Below are 16,257 nucleotides of genomic sequence, written 5' to 3' on the forward strand. Positions count from 1 at the left end.
GCAAGGGATACTACCTTATTTGGAAAATCAGCTGACTGAGAAGTTGGCAGCCTAGTGCCTCAAAATAACCATCTTGTTGGGGTCTGGATGCCATGTTCTTTTGTAGAGTCAGAGTGAAAGAAGCAATGAGGAACTAAAGTCAAAATGCAGAATAGAGAGGAAGAGGCAGTGAGAAAGTAAAGTGAAAGAGTGTTCAGTCTTGCAAAACATATCCAAAGGAGTGGTCAGTCTTTGGAATGAGTGTGTTAATCTCTTCTTTTCACAGGTGGGTAGTGTCAGATTATCTCTTTATAAGCTGAACAAAGGCACTTTAATTTAATTAGGCAGAGGGGCTGGGTTCCTTTGAAGCATGCCGTTATGTATGATTATAATAACAAAAGCAACAAAAAAAAACAAATCAGAGAAACAGTTTCCAACATGGAGTCAGAATTGGCTTCTTCTCTGCAGCAGGGTCAGAACTGGCTTCTTCCTGGTAACAATTCTCCACTGTCAAAGTCCATTCCACAATCTTGTGGATCAAAGGGTGAAAGACGGTTTTGCTTAGTCAGATGGATCTTTCTGGGAGTTTCCACCACCATTGCCAGTTTTTCAAATGTTGAGATTTGTTTTCATTGTGTTCCTCTTTTGGTAAGTGTCTATTTTACACTTGTAGACTTAGAAATATTGAATTTCAAATCCACGAGACAGCATCTCAAGTTAAGAAATTTAGCACTTTTCTATGTATGGGAAGATGCAAGAGTCAGGGCTCATTAAAATTATTTCCTTGGTGTGTACCTCAGCCATCTGGGGCCTGTAATGCTGCATTCTCAGTTTCCTCGGGGTTCAGCATAGGGAGTAGCTGAAGCCAATGACTACCAGGTGGCAGGCATTCCCCTTCTTCAGGGTTCACTGGCTCATGCTGAAGGGCTGCAATTGCTGACTCCATTCCTCAGGTCTTCCCCTCTTGGTCATGCATTTCACCAATATTTGGGAAGCATTTCATGATCAACTTTTGTCTCACAGCACTGGGAGTCTCATCCTCATTCAAGCAAGCATTCTTGATAGGCCACTCCAGGTGTTAGGGTTTATACCATGCCTCATCAACAACTAAAAATTCTCTGGATTATAACTACAATGCAGGAGACATTTTCCCTTGTTTTTTCTCATATCTAGAATCAGTTCAGTTCAGTCACTCAGTCGTGTCCGACTCTTTGCGACCCCATGAATCACAGCACTCCAGGCCTCCCTATCCATTACAAGTTCCCAGAGTATACTCAAACTCATGCGCATCGAGTCAGTGATGCCATCCAGGCATCTCATCCTCTGTCGTCTCCTTCTCCTCCTGCTCCCAATCCCTCCCACCATCAGGGTCTTTTCCAATGAGTCAACCCTTCGCATGAGGTGGCCAAAGTACTGGAGTTTCAGCTTCAGCATCAGTCCTTCCAATGAACACCCAGGACTTATCTCCTTTAGGATGGACTGATTGGATCTCCTTGTATTCCAAGGGGCTCTCAAGAGTCTTCTCCAACACTACAGTTCAAAAGCATGAATTTTTCAGCTCTCAGCTTTCTTCACAGTCCAACTCTCACATCCATACATGACCACTAGAAAAACGATAGCCTTGACTAAATGGACTTTTGTTGGCAAAGTAGTGTCTCTGCTTTTTAATATGCTGTCTAGGTTGATCACAACTTTCCTTCCAAGGAGTAAGCATCTTTTAATTTCATGGCTGCAATCACCATCTGCAGTGATTTCGGAGCCCCCCCTCCAAAAAAAAATTATGACACTGTTTCCACTGTCTCCCCATCTATTTCCCATGAGGTGATAGGACCAGATGCCATGATGTTAAATTTCTGAATGTTAAGCTTTAGGCCAACTTTTTCACTCTCTTCTTTTACTTTCATCAAGAGGCTTTTTAGTTCCTCTTCACTTTCTGCCATAAGGGAGGTGTCATCTGCATATCTAAGGTTATTAATATTCCTCCCAGCATTCTTGATTCCAGCTTGTGCTTCTCCCAGCCCAGCATTTCTCATGATGCACTCTGCATATAAGTTAAATAAGCAGGGTGACAATATACAGCCTTGACATACTCCTTTTCCTATTTGGAACCGGTATATTTTTCCATGTCCAGTTCTAACTGTTGCTTCCTGACCTGCATGCAGGATTCTCAAGAGGAAGGTCATGTGGTCTGTTATTCCGATTTCTTTCAGGATGTTCCACAGTTTATTGTGATCCACACAGTGGAAGGCTTTGGCATAGTCAATAAAGAAGAAATAGATATTTTTCTGGAATTCTCTAGCTTTTTCAATGATCCAGCGGATATTGGCAATTTGATTTCTGGTTCCTCTTCCTTTTATAAAACCAGCTTAAACATCTGGAAGTTCATGTATTGCTGAAGCCTGGCTTGGAGAATTTTGAGTATTACTTTACTAGCGTGTGAGATGAGTTCAATTGTGTGGTAGTTTGAGCATTCTTTGGGATTGCCTTTCTTTGGGACTGGAATGAAAACTGACCTTTTCCAGTCCTGTGGCCACTGCTGAGTTTTCCAAATTTGATGGCATATTGAGTGCAGCACTTTCACAGCATCATCTTTCAGGATCTGAAATAGCTCAACTGGAATTCCATCACATCCACTAGCTTTGTTCGTAGTGATGCTTTCTAAGGCCCACCTGACTTCACATTCCAGGATGTCTGGCTCTAGGTGAGTGATCACACCATTGTGATTATCTGGGTCGTGAAGATATTTTTTGTACAGTTCTTCTGTGTATTCTTGCCACCTCTTCTTAATATCTTCTGCTTCTGTTAGGTCCCTAGCATTTCTGACCTTTATTGAGCCCATTTTTGCATGAAATGTTCCCTTGATATCTCTAATTTTCCTGAAGAGATCTGTAGTCTTTCCCATTCTAATGTTTTCCTTTATTTCTTTACATTGATCGCTGAGGAAGGCTTTCTTATCTCTCCTTGCTATTCTTTGGTACTCTGCATTCAAATGGGAATATCTTTCCTTTTCTCCTTTGCTTTTCACTTCTCTTCATTTCACAGCTATTTGTAAGGCCTCCTCAGACAATCATTTTGCCTTTTTTCATTTCTTTTCCATGGGGATGGTCTTGATCCCTGTCTCCTGTACAATGTCATGAACCTCCATCCATAGTTCATCAGGCTCCCTGTCTATCAGATCTAGTCCCTTAAATCTATTTCTCACTTCCACTGTATAGTCAAAAGGATTTGATTTAGGTCATACCTGAGTCGTCTAGTGGTTATCCCTACTTTCTTCAGTTTAAGTCTGAACTTGACAATAAGGAGTTCATGATCTGAGCCATAGTCAGCTCCCGGTCTTGTTTTCGCTGACTGTATAGAGCTTCTCCTTCTTTGGTTGCAAAGAATATAATCAATCTGATTTTGGTTTTGACCATCTGGTGATGTCCATGTGTAGAGTCTTCTCTTGTGTTGTTGTAAGAGGGTGCTTGCTATGACCAGTGCATTCTCTTGGCAAAACTCTATTAGCCTTTGCCCTGCTTCATTCTGTACTCCAAGGCCAAATTTGCCTGTTACTCCAGGTGTTTTGACTTCCTACTTTTGCATTCCAGTCTCCTATAATGAAAAGGATCTCTTTTTTGGGTGTTAGTTCCAAAAGACCTTGTAGGTCTTCATATTACCGCTCAACTTCAGCTTCTTCAGCATTACTGGTTGGGGCATAGGCTTGGATTACCGTGATATTAAATGGTTTGCCTTGGAAATGAACAGAGATCATTCTGTCATTTTTGACATTGCATCCAAGTACTGCATTTCAGACTCTTCTGTTGACTATGATGGCTACTCCATTTCTTCTAAGGGATTCCTGCCCACAATAGTAAATATAATGGTCATCTGAGTTAAATTCACCCATTCCAGTCCATTTTAGTTTGCTGGTTCCTAGAATGTCAATATTCACTCTTGCCATCTCCTGTTTGACCACTTCCAATTTGCCTTGATTCATGGACCTAACCTTCCAGGTTCCTATTCAATATTGCTCTTTACAAGTCAGGATGGGCGGCTGTGTGAAGATACTCCTCCTCCAAGGTAAGGAGTAGCAGCTGTGCTTTTATGGAGCAGCTGTGAAGAGATACCCCACATCCAAGGTAAGAGGAACCCAAGTAAGATGGTAGGTGTTGCGAGAGGGCATCAGAGGGCAGACACAGTAAAATCATAACCACAGAAACTAGCCAATCTGATCACAGGACCACAGTCTTGTCTAACTCAATGAAACTAAGCCATGCCTTGTGGGGCAACCCAAGATAGACGGATCATGGTGGAGAAGTCTGACAGAATGTGGTCTGTCAGGGAATATTTGATGGGTTGATTCCTACGTGCTGTCTCTCATGAGTCCTTTGTCCCTCTTCAAGCAGAACAGCATGCTGCTCCCAGGGACTGAGGTCATTGTGTGAGGCAGGCTTGGGTCTCCTTTAGTAAACATTCTCTTTAAGACAAAACTGCTTAGTCCCATTCCCCTTTCTTGAGATATGGATTGTCTCCTGACCTTGTGACTAACATTACTCCTTGTTCCCTTGGTAGCGGTTGCTGTACGTTTGGTTTGCTGAACTCTATCATTACCGAAAAAAGTTTCTTGTACTGTAGCCTGTATATATTCATAGAAAAATAATTAAACACCTTTTCTCCATTAGAGCTTAGGTCCCCGTGTCTTTTTTTGTCTCTCTCTCTCTTTCTCTCTTTTACTTTCTTATCGTCATCTCCATACCACCAGGTTCCGGTCCATTAAAGGACCCCAACAGTGATCCACTGGAGAAGGGAATGGCAAACCACTTCAGTATTCTTGCCTTGAAAACCTCATGAACAGTGTGAGAAGGCAAAATGATAGGATACTGAAAGAGGAACTCCCCAGGTCAGTAGGTACCCAAAATGCTACTGGAGATCAGTGGAGAAATAACTCCAGAAAGAATAAAGGGATGGAGCCAAAGAAAAAACAATACCTATTTGTTGATGGGACTGGTGATAGAAGCAAGGTCCAATATCTAGAATCACACTACAACAATTATGTTATGTTTTAAATGTGATTTCCTTAAAGTGTTTATCATGGAAGTTTTGTTGGAGGCCTAATTACACATTAGTTACTTCAAAAGACAACAATATTATAAATTAAACAGGATATAAGTAATACATAGTTCAACAAGGAGATACAGAGCACAATTTGAAAACAAAGAACAAATTCAAACAATGATTAATATAACAAATTGTAATCCAGTTGCAGGAAATGAATGACCAATAAAGCCAAAGCTGACTTAATGAGCTATCTGCTCTTTCGTTCTATGCCATGCATACTTATGCATGGATTAATCTTGGAGACAAGTATATGTTGCTGACAGGATCAACCAGGTAGAGAATAAAAGATAAATGTTTCAAAATGTACAGTCTACAAAAGCATTAACAGTCATATTTAATTGAAGGAGAAGGTCTTCCTTATAGCTGAAAAATAGAGATTTAAACCAGTAATCCTTTTAGAATGAAACCATAAAAGTTGCAAACATATTTACCAGTTTACTCAGTTCTCTGTAACTAATCATGTTTGTTAACAGATTTATGAAATCATTAGGTTTGTCATTAGGATTCTTCAATTTTTTGCTCAGTTCAATATTATGTTCTAAAAGTCAGAAACTTGTATATATCTGAAATCATTTTCTATAAATCTTCTTGAAGAGGAAGCATTTGTATTTCCATACAAATTGTGGGATTATCTGTTCTAACTCTGTGAAAAATACCATTGCTAGCTTGATAGGTATTGCATTGAATCTATAGATTGTTTTGTGTAGCCTACTCATTTTCATTATATTGATTCTTCTGATCAATAAACATAGTATATTTCACCATCTATTGTGTCATCTTTGATTTCTTTCATCAGTGTTTTATAGTTTTCTATATATAGGTCTTTTGTTTCTTTAGGTAGATTTGTTCTTAAGTATTTTATTATTTTCACTGTGATGGTGAATGAAATTGCTCCTTAATTACTCTTTCTCTTTTCTCAGTGTATAGGAATGCAAGGGATTTCTGTGTATTAATTTTATAACCTACAACTTACTATATTTATTAATTAGCTCGAGTAATTTTCTGGTGGTGTCTTTAGGATTTTCTATGTAGAGGATCATGAAATCTGTAAACAGTGAGTGTTTTACTTCTTTTTTCCCATCTAGATTGTTTTACTTCCTTTTCTTCTCTGATTGCTGTGGCTAAAATTTCCAAAACTATATAGAATACTAGTGATGAGAATGGGCACCTTTGTCTTGTTCCTGACTTTAGGGAAAATGCTTTCAATTTTTCACCATTGAGGATAATGTTTGCTGTGCGTTTATCATGTGTGGCTTTTATTATGTTTAGGTATGTTCCTTCTATGCCTGCTTTCTGGAAGGTTTTTATCATAAATGGATGTTGAATTTTGTCAAGGCTTTCTCTATATCTATTGAGATAATCACATGTTTTTTATCTTTCAATTTGTTAATGTGGCTTATCACAGATTGATTTGTGAATACTGAAAAATGCTTTCAACCCTGGGATAAAGCCCACTTGGTCATGATGTATCATCTTTTGGGTATGTTGTTAGATTCTGTTTGCTTGAATTTTCTGAGGATTTTTTGCATTTATGTTCATCAGTGATATGGACCTGTAGTTTTCTGTTTTTGTGACATCTTTTTCTGGTTTTGGTATTAGGGTGATGGTGGCCCCATAGAATGAGTTTGGCAGTTTACCTTCCACTGCAATTTTCTGGAAGAGTTTGAGTAGGATGGGTGTTAGCTCTTCTCTAAATTTTTGGTAGAATTCACCTGTGAAAACATCTGGTTCTTGCTTTTGTTTGCTAGATGATTTTTTATTACAGTTTCAATTTCCATGCTTGTGATGGGTCTGTTAAGATTTTCTATTTCTTCCTGGTTCAGTTTTGGAAGGTTATACTTTTCTAAGAATTGATCCATTTCTTCCCAGTAATCTATTTTATTGTCATATGGTTTCTGATGTCAGTCTCTTTCATATAGTTTCTGATGTCAGTCTCTTATTAACCTTTGTATTTCTGTGTTGTCGTGATTTTCTCCATTTTCATTTCTAATTGTGTTAAATTGATTCTGCTCCCTTTTTTTCTTGATGATTCCGGCTAATGTTTGTCTCTTTTATTTATCTTCTCAACGAATCAGAGTTTAGTATTGTTGATTTTTGCTATAGTCTCCTTTGTTTCTTTTTCATTTATTTCTGCCCTAATTTTAATGATTTCTTTCCTTCTACTAACCCTGGGGCTTTTCCTTTCTTATTTTTCTATTTGATTTAGATGTAAAATTAGGTTATTTATTTGTTTTTTCTCTTGTTTATAGATGTAAGCTTGTACTGCTCTGAACCTTCCCCTTCCATGGCTGATTCATGACAATGTATGACAAAAACCACTACAATATTGTAAAGTAATTAGCCTCCAACTAATAAAAATAAATGAAAAAAGAGAATGTAAAAAAAAAAAAAAATGAACCTTCCCCTTAACACTGATTTTACTGAATCACATAGGTTTTGGCTTCTGGTGCTGTCATTTTCATTTGTTTCTATGTGTATTTTCATTTCTTTTTTGATTTGTTCTATGATTTATTGATTATTCAGAAGCGTGTAGTTTAGCCTCCATATATTTGTTTTGGTATTTTTTTCCTTATTTTTCTTTCATTTATTTTTATTAGTTGGAGGCTAATTACCTTCAGAAAGAAGAATGGAACTGGAGGAATCAACCTGCCTGACTTTAGACTACACTACAAAGCCACAGTCATCAAGAGAGTATGGTACTGGCACAAAGACAGAAATATAGATCAGTGGAACAGAATAGAAAGCCCAGAGATAAATCCACGAACTTATGGACACCTTATCTTCGACAAAGGAGGCAAGGATATACAATGGAAAAAAGACAACCTCTTTAACAAGTGGTGCTGGGAAAACTGGTCAACCACTTGTAAAAGAATGAAACTAGAACACTTTCTAACACCATACACAAAAATAAACTCAGAATGGATTAAAGATCTAAATGTAAGACCAGAAAATATAAAACTCCTAGAGGAGAACATAGGCAAAACACTCTCCAACATAAATCACAGCAGGACCATCTATGACCCACCTCCAGGATATTGGAAATAAAAGCAAAAATAAACAAATGGAACCTAATGAAACTTAAAAGCTTTTGCACAACAAAGGAAACTATAAGCAAGGTGAAAAGACTGCCCTCATATATTTGTATTTTGAATAGTTTTTTTTCCCTGTAATTGACATCTAATCTTACCATACTCTGATCAGAAAAGATGCTTGAAATGATTTCAATTTTTTGGAATTTACCAATTATAGATTTATGACCCAGGATATGATTTATCCTGGTGAATGTTCTCTGTGTACTTTAGGAGAAGGTGAAATTCATTTTTTTTCATGTGAAATGTCCTATAGATATCAATTAGGCCTGACTGGCCCATTGTGTCTTTTAAAGTCTGTGTTGCGCAGATGACATGATCCTCTACATAGAAAACCCTAAAGACTCTACCAGAAAATTACTAGAGCTAATCAATGAATACAGTAAAGTTGCAGGATATAAAATTAACACACAGAAATCTCTTGCTTTCCTATACACTAACAAAGAGAAAACAGAAAGAGAAATTAAGGAAACGATACCATTCACCACTGCAACAAAAAGAATAAAATACTTAGGAGTATATCTACCTAAAGAAACAAAAGACCTATAGATAGAAAACTATAAAACACTGATGAAAGAAATCAAAGAGGACACAAACAGATGGAGAAATATACCGTTTTCATGGATTGGAAGAATCAATATTGTCAAAATGGCTATACTACCCAAAGCAAACTATAGATTCAATGCAATCCCTATCAAACTACCAACGGTATTTTTCACAGAACTAGAACAAATAATTTCACAATTTGTATGGAAATACAAAAAACCTCGAAGAGCCAAAGTAACCTTGAGAAAGAAGAATGGAACTGGAGGAATCAACCTGCCTGACTTCAGACTATACTACAAAGCCACAGTCATCAAGACAGTATGGTACTGGCACAAAGATAGAAATATAGATCAATGGAACAGAATAGAAAGCCCAGAGATAAATCCACGAACCCATGGTCACCTTATCTTCGACAAAGGAGGCAAGGATATACAATGGAAAAAAGACAACCTCTTTAAAAAGTGGTGCTGGGAAAACTGGTCAACCACCTGTAAAAGAATGAAACTAGAACACTTTCTAACATCATATAAAAAAATAAACTCAAAATGGATTAAAGATCTAAATGTAAGACCGGAAACTATAAAACTCCTAGAGGAGAACATAGGCAAAACACTCTCCGAAATTAATCACAGCAGGATCCTCTATGACCCACATCCCAGAATTTTAGAAATAAAAGCAAAAATAAACAAATGGGACCTAATGAAACTTAAAAGCTTTTGCACAACAAAGGAAACTATAAGCAAGGTGAAAAGACAGCCCTCAGATAGGGAGAAAATAATAGCAAATGAAGCAACAGACAAAGGATTAATCTCAAAAATATACAAGCAACTCCTGCAGCTCAATTCCAGAAAAATAAATGACCCAATCAAAAAAATGGGCCAAAGAACTAAACAGACATTTCTCCAAGGAAGACATACGGATGGCTAACAAACACATGAAAAGATGCTCAACATCACTCATTATCAGAGAAATGCAAATCAAAAGCACAATGAGGTACCATTACATGCCAGTCAGGATGGCTGCTATCCAAATGTCTACAAGCAATAAATGCAGGAGAGGGTGTGGAGAAAAGGGAACCCTCTTACACTGTTGGTGGGAATGCAAATTAGTACAGCCATATGGAGAACAGTGTGGAGATTCCTTAAAAAGCTGGAAATAGATCTGCCATATGACCCAGCAATCCCACTTCTAGGCATAGACACTGAGGAAACCAGATCCGAAAGAGATACGTGCACCCCAATGTTCATCGCAGCACTGTTTATCATAGCCAGGCCATGGAAGCAACCCAGATGCCCATCAGCAGTTCTAATGAGATGGGTGAAACTGGAGCCCATTATACAGAGCGAAGTAAGCCAGAAAGATAAAGACCATTACAGTATACTAACACATATATATGGAATTTAGAAAGATGGTAACGATAACCCTATATGCAAAAAAAGAAAAAGAGACTCAGATGTATAGAACAGACTTGTGGACTCTGTGGGAGAAGGCGAGGGTGGGATGTTTCAAGAGAACAGCATCGAAACATGTATATTATCTAGGGTGAAACAGATCACCAGCCCAGGTTGGGTGCATGAGACAAGTGCTCGGGCCTGGTGCACTGGGAAGACCCAGAGGGATCTGGTGGAGAGGGAGGTGGGAGGGGGGACCGGGATAGGGAATACATGTAAATCCATGGCTAATTCATTTCAATGTATGACAAAATCCACTGCAATGATGTAAAGTAATTAGCCTCCAACTAATAAAAATAAATGGAAAAAAAAAAGAATCCAATATTCAGTTCCCATTTTTATTCAGGAGTGTGTTGATTATTCTCTCCCAATTTTGAATCTCCGTTTTCTACCTCAGAATACCTCTATTTCCTCCTTTCCCCTTCTTTTCCCAATCCAATTCTGTGAATCTTTGTGGGTGTCTGGGCTAGGGAGAACACTCTGGGAACAGACAACTGTGTAGATCTGTCTCTCTCCTCTTGAGTCCTCTTTTTCTCCTCCTGCTCATCTCTATCTCCCTCCTCCTTCTCCTCCTCTTCATGTAACTCTGTGAACCTCTCTGGGTGTCCCTCATGGGGGAGAATCTTTTTGCCACTAACCTAGAAGTTTTATTATCAGTGCTGTATAGTTGGAGAAGTCTTGAGACTACTGGAAGAATAAAACTGAAATCCAGAGACAGGAGACTTAATCCCAAAACCTGAGAACACCAGAAAACTCCTGACTACATGGAACTTTAAGTAATAAGAGACTGTCCAAAAGCCTCCATACCTACACTGAAACCAACCACCACCCAAAAGCCAATAAGTTTTAGAGCAAGACATACCACGTAAATTCTGAGGCAATGCAGGAAGATGGCCCTGAACGTCAACATACAGGCTGCCCAATGTCACACCTAACACATAGACACATCTCAATACTCATTACTGGGCACTCCATTGCACTCCAGAGAAAAGAAATAAAGTTACACACACCAGAACACCGATGCAAGCTTTCCTAACTAGGAAACCTTGACAAGCCAACCGTCCAACCCCACCCACTGGGTAAAACCTCCACAATAAAAAGGAATCACAGACCTCCAGAATACAGAAAGCCTACTCCAGACACAGCAATCTAAACAAGATGAAAAGGCAGAGAAATACCCAACAGGTAAAGGAACATGAAAAATGCCCACCAAGTCAAACAAAATAGGAGAAAATAGGGAATCTACCTGAAAAAGAATTTAGAATAATGATAATAAAAATGATCCAAAATCTTGAAAACAAAACGGAGTTACAGATAAATAGCCTGGAGACAAAGATTGAAAAGATGCAAGGAATTTTTACTAAAGACCTAGAAGAAATAAAAAAGAGTCAATTAAAAATTAATAATGCAATAAAGGAGATAAAAAACACTCTGGAGGGAACCATGAGTAGAATAATGGAGACAGAAAATGGGATAAGTGAGGTAGAAGATAAAATGGTGGAAATAAATGAAGCAGAGAGGAAAAAAGAAAAAAAAAATCAAAAGAAACGAGGACAACCTCAGGGACCTCTGGGACAATGTGAAATGCCCCAACATTCGAATCATAGGAGTCCCAGAAGAAGAAGACAAAAAGAAAGCCCATGAGAAAATACTCAAGGAGATAATAGCTGAAAACTTCCATAAAGTGGGGAAGGAAATAGCCACCCAAGTCCAAGAAACCCAGAGAGTCCCAAACAGGATAAACCCAAGGCAAAACACCCCAAGACACATATTAATCAAATTAACAAAGATCAAACAGAAAGAACAAATATTAAAAGCAGCAAGGGAGAAACAACAAATAACCCACAAAGGGATTCCCATAAGGATAACAGCTGATCTATCAATAGAAACCCTCCAGGCCAGAAGGGAATGGCAGGACATACTTAAGGTAATGAAAGAGAATAACCTACAACCTAGATTACTGGACCCAGCAAGGATCTCATTCAGATATGAAGGAGAACTCAAAAGCTTTACAGACAAGCAAAAGCTGAGAGAATTCAGCACCACCAAACTAGTTCTTCAACAAATGTTAAAGGATCTTCTCTAGACAGGAAATGCAGAAAGGTTGTATAAATGTGAACCCCAAACAACAAAGTAAATGGCAACGGGACCACACCTATCAATAATTACCTTAAATGTAAATGGGTTGAATGCCCCAACCAAAAGACAAAGATTGGCTGAAGGGATACAAAAATAAGACCCTTATATATGCTGTCTACAAGAGACCCACCTCAAAACAAGGGACACATACAGACTAAATGTGAAGGGCTGGAAAAAAATATTTCATGCAAACGAAGACCAAAAGAAAGCAGGAGTTGCAATACTCATATCAGATAAAATAGACTTTCAAATAAAGGATGTGAAAAGAGACAAAGATGGACACTACATAATGATCAAAGGATCAGTCCAAGAAGAGGAGATAACAATTATAAATATATATGCACCCAACATAGGAGCACCACAATATGTACGGCAAATGCTAACGAGTATGAAAAAGGAAATTAAAAGTAACAAAATAATAGTGGAAGTCTTTAATACCCCACTCACAACTATGGATCGATCAACTAAACAGAAAATTAACAAGGAGACACAAACCTTAAAAGACACAATGGACCAGCTAGACCCAATTTATATCTATAGGACATTTCACCCCAAAACAAACAACTTCACCTTTTTCTCAAGTGCACACGGAACCTTCTCCAGAATAGATCACATCCTGGGCCATAAATCTGGTCTTGGAAAATTCAAAAAAATTTGAAATCATTCCTTTTCTGACCACAGTGCAGTAAGATTAGATCTCAATTACAGGAAAAAAATTGTTAAAAATTCAGACATATGGAGGATAAATAGCATGCTTCTGAATAACCAACAAATCATAGAAGAAATCAAAATATGCATAGAAATGAATGAAAATGAAAACACAACAACCCAAAACCTATGGGACACTGTAAAAGCAGTGCTAAGGGGAAGGTTCATAGCATTACAGACTTACATTAAGAAACAAGAAAAAAGCCAAAGAAATAACCTAACTCTACACCGAAAGCAATTAGAGGAGGAAGAAATGAAGATCCCCAGGGTTAGTAGAAGGAAAGAAATCTTAAAAATGAGGGCAGAAATAAATGCAAAAGAAACTAAAGAGACCATAGCAAAAATCAACAAAGCTAAAAGATGGTTTTTTGAAAAAATAAACAAAATTGACAAACCATTAGCAAGAGTCATTAAGAAACAAAGAGAGAAGAACCAAATTAACAAAATTAGAAATGAAAATGGAGAGATCACAACAGACAACACTGAAATACAAAGGATCATAAGAGACGACTACCAGCAGCTCTATGCCAATAAAATGAACAACTTGGAAGAAATGGAAAATTCTTAGAAAAGTATAAATTTCCAAAACTGAACCAGGAAGAAATAGATCTTAACATAGCCATCACAAGCAAGGAAATCGAAACTGTAATCAGAAATATTCCAGCAAACAAAAGCCCAGGACCAGATGGCTTCACAGCTGAATTCTACCAAAAATTTAGAGAAGAGCTAACACCTATCTTACTCAAACTCTTCCAGAAAATTGCAAAAGAAGGTAAACTTCCAAACTCATTCTATGAGGCCACCATCACCCTAATTCCAAAACCAGACAAAGATGCCACAATAAAAGAAAACTACAGGCCAATATCACTGATGAACATAGATGTAAAACTCCTTAACAAAATTCTAGCAAACAGAATCCAACAACATATTAAAAAAAATCATATACTATGATCAAGTGGGCTTTATCCCAGGAATGCAAGGATTCTTTAATATCCAAAAATCAACCAATGTAATGCACTACATTAACAAACTGAAAGATAAAAACCACATGGTTATCTCAATAGATGCAGAGAAAGCTATTGACAAAATTCAACACTCATTTATGATTAAAAGTCTCCAGAAAGCAGGAATAGAAGGAATATAGCTCAACATAATAAAAGCTATATATGACAAACCCACAGCAAGCATCACCCTCAATGGTGAAAAATTGAAAGCATTTCCCCTGAAATCAGGAACAAGACAAGGGTGCCCACTCTCACCACTACTATTCAACATAGTGTTGGAAGTTTTAGCCACAGCAATCAGAGCAGGAAAAGAAGTAAAAGGAATCCAGATAGGAAAAGAAGAAGTGAAACTCTCTCTGTTTGCAGATGACATGATCCTCTACATAGAAAACCTTAAAGACTCTACCAGAAAATTACTAGAGCTAATCAATGAATACAGTCAAGTTGCAGGATATAAAATTAACACACAGAAATCCCTTGCATTCTTATACACTAACAATGAAAAAACAGAAAGAGAAATTAAGGAAACAATACCATTCACTATTGCAACATAAAGAATAAAATACTTAGGAGTACATCTACCTAAAGAAACAAAAGACCTATATATAGAAAACTATAAAACACTGATGAAAGAAATCAAAGAGGACACAAACAGATGAAGAAACATACCATGTTCATGGATTGGAAGAATCAATATTGTCAAGATGGCTACTCTACCCAAAGCAATCTATACATTCAATGCAATCCCTATCAAACTACCAACGGTATTTTTCACAGAACTAGAACAAATAATTTCACAATTTGTATGGAAATACAAAAAACCTCGAATAGCCAAAGTAATCTTGAGGAAGAAGAATGGAACTGGAGGAATCAACCTGCCTGATTTCAGTCTCTGCTACAAAGCCACAGTCATCAAGACAGTATGGTACTGGCACAAAGACAGAAATATAGATCAATGGAACAGAATAGAAAGCCTGGAGATAAATCCACGAACCTATGGACACCTTATCTTTGACATAGGAGGCAAGGATATACAATGGAAAAAAAGATAACCTCTTTAACAAGTGGTGCTGGGGAAACTGGTCAACCACTTGTAAAAGAATGGAACTAGAACACTTTCTAACACCATACACAAAAATAAACTCAAAATGGATTAAGGATCTAAATGTAAGACCAGAAATTATAAAACTCCTACAGGAGAACATAGGCAAAACACTCTCTGACATGAATCACAGCAGGATCCTCTATGACCCACCTCCCAGAATATTGGAAATAAAAGGAAAAATAAACAAAGGCGACCTAATTAAACTTAAAAGCTTTTTCACAACAAAGGAAACTATCAGTAAGGTGAAAAGACAGCCCTCATACTGGGAGAATAATAATAGCAAATGAAGCAACAGACAAAGGATTAATCTCAAAAATATTCAAGCAACTCCTCCAGCTCAACTCCAGAAAAATAAATGACCCAATCAAAAAATAGGCCAAAGAACTAAACAGACATTTCTCCAAAGAAGACATGCAGATGGCTAACAAACACATGAAAAGATGCTCAACATCACTCATTATCAGAGAAATGCAAATCAAAACCACAATGAGGTACCATTACATGCCAGTCAGGATGGCTGCTATCCAAAAGTCTACAAGCAATAAATGCTGGAGAGGGTGTGGAGAAAAGGGAACCCTCTTACACTGTTGGTGGGAATGCAAACTAGTACAGCCACTATGGAAAACAGTGTGGAGATTTCTTAAAAAGCTGGAAATAGAACTGCCATATGACCCAGCAATACCACTTCTGGGCATACACACTGAGGAAACCAGATCTGAAAGAGACACATGCACCCCAATGTTCATCATAGCACTGTCTATAATAGCCAGGACATGGAAGCAACCTAGATGCCCATCAGCAGATGAATGGATAAGGAAGCTGTGATACATATACACCATGGAATATTACTCAGCCATTAAAAAGAATTCATTTGAATCAGTTCTAATGAGATGGATGAAACTGGAGCCCATTATGCAGAGTGAAGTAAGCCAGAAAGATACATTCCAATACAGTATACTAACACATATATATGGAATTTAGAAAGATTGTAATGATAACCCTATATGCAAAACAGAAAAAGAGACACAGATGTACAGAACAGACTTTTGGACTCTGTGGGAGAAAGCGAGGGTGGGATGTTTCAAGAGAACAGCATGTATATTATCTAGGGTGAAACAGATCAGCAGTCCAGGTTGGAT

Source organism: Odocoileus virginianus, chromosome X (genome assembly GCF_023699985.2).
Source record: "Odocoileus virginianus isolate 20LAN1187 ecotype Illinois chromosome X, Ovbor_1.2, whole genome shotgun sequence".
In the NCBI taxonomy this organism is placed as follows: Eukaryota; Metazoa; Chordata; class Mammalia; order Artiodactyla; family Cervidae; genus Odocoileus; species Odocoileus virginianus.